This window comes from Phascolarctos cinereus, unplaced genomic scaffold, assembly GCF_003287225.1.
Source record: "Phascolarctos cinereus isolate Bilbo 61053 unplaced genomic scaffold, phaCin_HiC Scaffold_726;HRSCAF=1367, whole genome shotgun sequence".
Lineage (NCBI taxonomy): Eukaryota > Metazoa > Chordata > Mammalia > Diprotodontia > Phascolarctidae > Phascolarctos > Phascolarctos cinereus.
The window spans coordinates 342,763,763-342,771,296 of record NW_027556098.1 but is presented as its reverse complement, the minus strand read 5'-3'; the positions used below and the strand labels follow the sequence as shown (position 1 = coordinate 342,771,296).

General features: G+C 37.9%; 1 long non-coding RNA gene across 1 annotated transcript; it reads left to right on the top strand.

Moving 5' to 3' along the window:
- Nucleotides 1-3,349: 3,349 nt before the first annotated feature.
- Nucleotides 3,350-7,168, top strand: LOC110196638 (uncharacterized). Its single transcript, XR_002321278.2, has 2 exons — nt 3,350-4,014; nt 6,806-7,168. It is a non-coding gene; the product is annotated as an uncharacterized LOC110196638 (long non-coding RNA).
- Nucleotides 7,169-7,534: the final 366 nt, after the last annotated feature.

The window sequence follows — 7,534 nt, the reverse complement described above, 5'->3', positions numbered from 1 at the left end:
TAAATAATATTGGATGAGTAATTTCAAAGCATATAAGACTTTTGAAATTCTCTTCTTGGTAGTACTGTTTGATTTCAGCTTTATGAGTAAATCAGTCAATTGACTGAATTGAATGATTTTCTCCCCCAGACTCTTTGATAATAGCCTATTAAGATTTAAGTGGTTTTACTCTTGCCCTCTCTTTTTGAGACTGCCTAGTAACTCAGTGTACCTTTCTCCTCATGGCAGCCCAATTGTGTGTGTGTGTGTGTGTGTGTGTGTGTGTGTGTGTGTGCGTGTGTTTTGTTTTATTTTTGTTTTTATTGGAATGGGGGGGGTAGTCTGGTATAGGAAGGTGAGTATTGTTTCTTGAACTGCCTGGAAGGCAACTATCTAGGGAAGAAGTGGGGAACCCATGGCCTCCTGTGGCCCTCTAGATCCTCAAGTGTGGCCCTTTGACTGAATCCAAACTTCGCAGAACAAATCCCCTTAATAAAAGGATCTTTTCTGTAAAACTCGGGCTCAGTCAAAAGGCTGCATGTGCCTTGAGGCCACAGGTCCCACACGCCTGATCTAGGGTCTATTTGTGATACAGGAGATTTGTCAAGAGGCCACGATACTGATTTCTTAAAGAGTTGTCTGGTTAAAGTGTGAAATTGGATTTATTAACATATCCATTTGTTATCTTACACCAATCTACTCATTTGGTGCTATGTTCAATGAGTATGAGACAACTTTTCAAAACATAAATTTAGGGTTTGATAGATTCAAAATGTAGCCTGAGGATCCCTGCAATCATTGTGGGGTTTAAGAGGGACTGGGGCAGTAATGAGGGAGTGTTTGACATTTTACCCAGAAGAATTCATGGAACAATACCAAAATTGGTTCTGTGGAACTGGGGGAAGGAGAGAATAATCATTTATTTAGATTCTACCATGTGCCAGGCACTGTGCTAAACATTTTACAAATATTAACTCATATCAACAAATATCAATATTGATAAATAATAAAATAATATATTAATAATATTTATTTGCATTAATATTTATAAATATTGTGTATTATATAAATATAACAAGCATGATAATATTTATAAGATATATTTAATAATATAATATTAATAACAAATATTAACCCTCAAAACAATCCTTCAAGATATGTGCTATTATTATCCTCAGTTGAGGAAACTGAGGCAAGCATATGTGACTGTCCAGGATCACATAGCTAGTAAGGATCTGAGGCTAAATTTGAATTCAGGTCTTCTTGACTCCAGGGAGAGCACTTTATGCACTGTACCACCAATTGCTTAGAAGTGGAGGGAGCAAGAGGAGGGGTTCTTTACCAATGATGCAATAGAGTTGCTGGGAGCAATATAAACAGTTCTGAAGACTAGAAAAAAGTGCGTGCATGTGTGTGTGCATGTGTGAGTGTATGTGTGTGTGTACGCATGAGTGTGTGAGAGAGACAGACACAGACAAACAGGCAGACAGAGATGTAATGAGGGGTGTGTGTGTGTGTGTGTGTGTGTGTGTGTGTGTGTGTGTCTAGTGCTTAAGGAAACATAGTCAACATGAGTGAGGTTTGTCACGAGGATTGGGAAACAACAACCCAAACTGGCTTTCTCTCACTCAAACACACCGAAAATTAGGAGGGGGAGGAAAGAGAGAGAGAGAGACAGAGAGACGGAGAGAGAAAAATGGGATTATATCATCTAAGTCAAAGGACAAACAAAAATGAGTTCAATTTGCAGCATGGCCAGAGACAACTGAAATGGACCAAGTTCTTGGGGGAGTCTTTTGATAATCTCCCGTGGCCCACAGGCATTGTCCCTCTGTGTCTTAAAAGGGGACCTCTCAGCTAAGCCCAAATATTTGACCAGATCTTGCCTAAAGCTTTGTTAATTGAAAATAAAACATTTATCAAGTGCTGGATCTTTGAGCAGCACAGCACCAGATGCTATTACTAGACATAATTTTGTCTTCTCCAGATCCTAAAGCCATATCTAAACTACAGGGAATCTCTCTTTAAAAAAAAAATAAATAAAACATTCCAAGTGTTTCAACATAGAATCCAAACCTAACATCACATCTGTAAGCAGCTAAGCCACATTTCATTCTGTCAACAGAACTTGCCTGAAGTGCCCAGTGAATGAACAAAAGAATACAAGAGGACAAGTAGATGACCTATTTTCTTGGTGAATGTTGTTCAGCCCAAGAATTCCATGCCAGATGATTTGGCTGACCTAGGCATTTTAATATGACATTGTATGATTCCTATTTCTAGGGACATGTAGCTGGGGATAGCTGTCAAAATACAAAGCAAAAGGTTGTGCTTGTCTGAATATTTCATACAGAGAGGAAACCTTTTCTTGTGTGAGTAAATCAATGATCATCTCCTTCGTGGGTAGTTTCTTAACCTGTAAGTGAACTCTGTGGCCATGTATGTATATGGTTGGTCTGGCCAAGTACCTGAGGTCTCTCTTCAATGACTCAATTAGAATTAATCCTAACTATTGTAGTTGACTTAACAGTGGAGATATTGATTCTATGGCCTTTGACTTGTTTCTGAGGTCAATAATTGACTGAAGTATTCAACTTGGCCGCCTGGGTTGACGTTAATGAGTTGAATCATCATCTTAATAGATTTTGATGATGATGTAGCCCAAACACCACCCTTCTCTGGAGTGCAATTTTTACTGGATTGAATTTAATAACACTGATCCAGAGGCATTCTGGTGACCCAAAATGTGGCAAACCATAAGCATATCATAACTAAGTTGGCATAGATGATACAATTTACTCCAAGGCCCAAATGAAATTTTAATTAGAATATCATGGGTTCAGAGATATAAGGGACCATAGAGGTTCTCTAGTCTATCCCTTTCCTTGTTTTAAACATGAGGAAACTGAGGCCCAGAGAGACAGAGATAGTAAATAGCAGAATGCAGATTTGAAATCAGAGCTTCTGATTCCAAATCCAGCATCTTTTCTGTTATATTTTGCAGCATCCCTAAATAAAATAGAATGTTATTAACATAATAGAGCTGGGAATGGCCTTAGAGATCATATGATTCAATTTGTGACCCAATAGGTGAGGAAACTGATATCCAGAGAGGGGAGGTGATTTGCCTGTAGTCCTACCAATAGCAATACAAGACTAAAATTTAGATCTCCTCTCATTTAGAAAAAAATTTTAATTATAAAGAATTTACTTTTTTTCTACTTCAAACTTCCCCCAACCTATAAAGAGAGAAGGAAGGAAAGAAGGAAGGAAGGAAGGAAGGAAGGAAGGAAGGAAGGAAGGAAGGAAGGAAGGAAGGAAGGAAGGAAGGAAGGAAGGAAGAAAGGAAGAAGGAAGGAAGGAAGAAGGAAGGAAGGAAGGAAGGAAGGAAGGAAGGAAGGAAGGAAGGAAGGAAGGAAGGAAGGAAGGAAGGAAGGAAGGAAGATAGAAAACCTGTATCTGATACAAGCTTAGGCGAGCAAAACAAATTCCCACCTTAACCATACCCAAAAGGTGTGTCTCTTCTGCATATTAAACCACCATCTCTTTCGTGAGGATGGCAATGCTCTTTATCAGTTTTCTGGAATGATGGTTGATCATTCAGCTGATTAGGGATCTTAAATCATTCAGAATTTTTCATTTTTACAGTACTGATGCTGTAGTATTATTCTTCCAGTTCTGCTCACTTTTATCTGCATCAGTTCCTATTAGTCTTCCCAAGTTTCCTTGAAACCATCTTCTTCTTTATTTCTTAAAGAACAAAAGTAATGTATTACGTTCATATATCCTAATTGTTTCCACCGTTCCCCAACTGATGGACACTGCCTTGGTGTCCTGATCTTTACCATAACATGAAGAGTTATTATACTTGTTTTTATACATATAAAACCTTTTCCTCTTTCTTTGATCTCTTTGGGACAATGTCATAGCAATGGTATTGTGGGGTCAAAGGGCATTCACTGTTATTAACTTTTGGAGCATAATTCTGATTTCTTTTTTCCAGGACAATTGGACCAGTTCGCAGCTCTGTTAACGGTACATCAACATGCCTATTTTCCCATAGCCCCTCCAGCATTTGTGTGTTCACTTTACCAAAGGACAAAGACCTATTTTTTCTCTGAATTCTCTTAAGTTCCTGTTCTCCAAATCTAAGAGGCATGGCAAACTATGCCTTGTGCTCCCTTGCTTTTTTTTAAATCATAAACTAAACAATGATATTACTTTCTTTCCAAAATTACAATAATTTCTATTTTGTCAATTGGCTCCTCCTTATTGGTCATAGTGATGACCAATCATTATGAATGATGATGTTGTCATTAGATTGCTTTCATCTTAAAGTGTTAACCCTGTCAAGAAGTTTTGCATTTTGATAAATATGAACTTCTTAAGGAGTTGGAGTTCTAGTGGTGGAATTGTAGACAGTATCCAATGATGGTAGAGGCTTTATAAATCTTAGGATTTAGTACTGAAAGCACGGAATATGCCAGTAAATGTTTAACAGCCAGCTTTCAAAAAAATGTGTATGACATACTTTTAAATTTAACCTGCATTATTAACATTTCTCCAAAATTTTTTTAAGTCTAGAAAATCAATAAAACAATACATCAAGCCCTGTTTTGTCATGTTTGACAATTTCTGAGGCATAAATGCTCATGTTGAAAATTTAATGATCAGCTCTTGCAACCCCAGTTCAAGTTGGCTTGAATACCCCTAGCTAAAAGGTACCCAAGAGATCATCTAGTCCTTCCCCCCTCATTTTTTAGATCACAGAATCACAGACATAGAGCTGGAGAGGGCCTAGAGTAACTTATAGTCCAAACCTCTCATTTTACAGAGAAGAAATAAGTCTGGAGTGCTGGGGAAGTCACCTCGTCCCTCTGAGCTTCATTTTATTCCTCTGTGAAGTGGGGGCTATTGTGGGAAAGGCTTTAACATTCCAATCTGTCGTCTCATAATTGATATTCCTAAAGCAGAGATAGCTGTTATATCCCTGCCTGAAAGGTTCTGATTGCCTCTCTGAATGCCTCTAGGATAAAATGCAAATTATTTTATTTGGCTTTTACAAGCCTTTCATAATCGGGATCCCATCCATCTTTCTAGATGATTTCACATTGCTCCCCTTCAGACACCCTCCTTTCTAACCAAAACGACCTACACACAATTTCTTGTCTTTTGCCACTGTGCCTTTTTTGGCCTGTCCCCGGGGCTGGAATATACTCTGTAAGTCTAGGAATCCCTAGCTCCCTTCAAAGGTCAGCTCAAGGTGCAGCTAAGTGGCTCAGTGGATAGAGGTTCAGCCCTGGAGTCAGGAGGGCCTGAGGTCAAATCTGACCTCAGACACATAATAATACTCCCTAGCTGTGTGAAGTCACTTAACCCCAAGTGCCTCACCAAAAAAAAACCATCAAACAAAGTTCAGTTCAAGTACTGCCTCCTCCTGACCTAGGCCTTTCCCAATTCCTAGACTTTTGAGCCCTGTCTAACCCCCAAACGTGTCCCTGACCAAATTACTTTATTTCTATTAACTTATTGGATTTTTAGTATTTTCCCCACTAGAATATAAGATCCCTGAGGGCCAATGTTGTTTCATTTTTTTTTGTCTTGGAAATACCAGAATCTTTCAGACCAATTTGTACTTTTTTTCCTGCCACACCTATGATTTTATCAGTATAGGGCTTTCCTAATAAGGAACTTCTTTTACAAATGCAAAACTGTATCTTCTCTGAATCTTACAATCTTAGAGAACTGCCTAGAATATTAAGAGGCTAAGTGACTTGCTCAGGGTTATACAGCCAGTACTCAGCAGAGTGGCCCTTTGAACCTAGGGCTTCCTGACTAGACACTATCTACTATACCAAGTTGCCAATAATGATAATAATAATAATAATAATAGTAATAATAATAATAATAATAATGATAGCTAGCATTTATATAACTTGTACTATGTGCCAGGCACTGTGCTAAGCACTTTATAATATTATCTTATTTAATCCCTAAAACAACCTGGTGCTATTATTATCTCCCTTTTACAGATGAGGAAACTGAGACAGACAGCAGTGAGGTAACTTGCCCAGTGTCAGACAGCTAGTATTTAGCAGAGGGGCCCCTTGAACCTACATCTTCCTGATGGACTGACTCTTTATCCACTACATCAAGTTGTTAATAATAATTATATATATATATATATATATATATATATATGTATATATATATATGTATGTATATATATATGTATGTATATATATGTATATATATGTGTGTGTATGTATATGTATGTGTACTAACATATATATGTATATGTATATGTACTAACTAATAATTAACATTTATACAGCATGTACTATGTGTCAGGCACTATGCAAAAAACAAAAACATTTCCTGCCTTCAAGGAGCTTTTTGAGGTACAACATGAGAAAAGGTGAAGTATGTTTAAGTGAATAACAATAACATGTACTTGCTTCACTTCTCTGGAAGGAGTATGGCAGGAGCTGAAGTTTTCAACAGTGGAGTTTCAAGCCCTGTCTTGATTCCCTGACATCATCACTTGGGCTCCCTCAGTTCCTAGAAATAGCTCTATCAGAAATTCTGTGGAGCATCATGGGAATTGGCTCAGTCACAGGACTAGAAATGGCTTAACTTGAATCTGATCACCCACCAAAATTTCAATCCTTTTAATGTGGTTTTCATCCATTATATTAAGCAGGAAGAAACACGTGGCTTTATTTGGCCCAACAATTAGGAGACAGATTACCAGGATACTTAAAAGATTGCAAAGTATCAGTACATAGGATAATTCTTTTAATAATTGTCTTCATTGTTTCATCAGCCTATGTAATCCTGTGACCAACACAGACTGCAGTGTTATCATGATCCCTCCACAATGTCAAAGATGGCCTAGATGAGCCTTTCCTGCAAAGATGGCAGATGCAACGTCCATCACCTTGTCAATGCCAGGAGACTTCCAGTTTGACAGCACCTTCTAGGTGCCCTACTGACATCATCTGCTGTACCCAAAAACACCAGATCATATGAACACCACAATGAAGCATTCTCAATCAACAAAGGTGAAAAGTTATAAAGGAGGCTCTGCTGTAACTTTAGGCCAAAGGTCTCCAAGTGTGAACACTAAGTGTAGCAAACTGGAGAAAGTCAAAATACATGGGTCAAATCTCACTTTGGCAACTCACTACGTATATGACTTTGGGGAAATTATTTATCTTCTCTGTGCCTCAATTTCCTCTTTTGTTAAATGACAAGAATTGGACTAGAACAGAAGTTCTTTACCTTTTTGGTGACATGCCCCCTTTAGGCAAACTGTAGAATTCTTCTGATAATTGTTGCTTAAAGGGTAAAAATAAAGTATATAGGATTTCAAAGAGAAGAAATTATATTGAAATGTATTATCAAAATATTAAGAAAAATTAACTCACGGATTCCAAATTAAGAACTCCTGGACCAGAAAGCCTCACACATTCCTTCCAATGTAAAACCTGTGAACCTACAATCTCAGGGGGTTGGGGGAAGGTCCTCTGCTTTATCATTTTGACACCTTAAA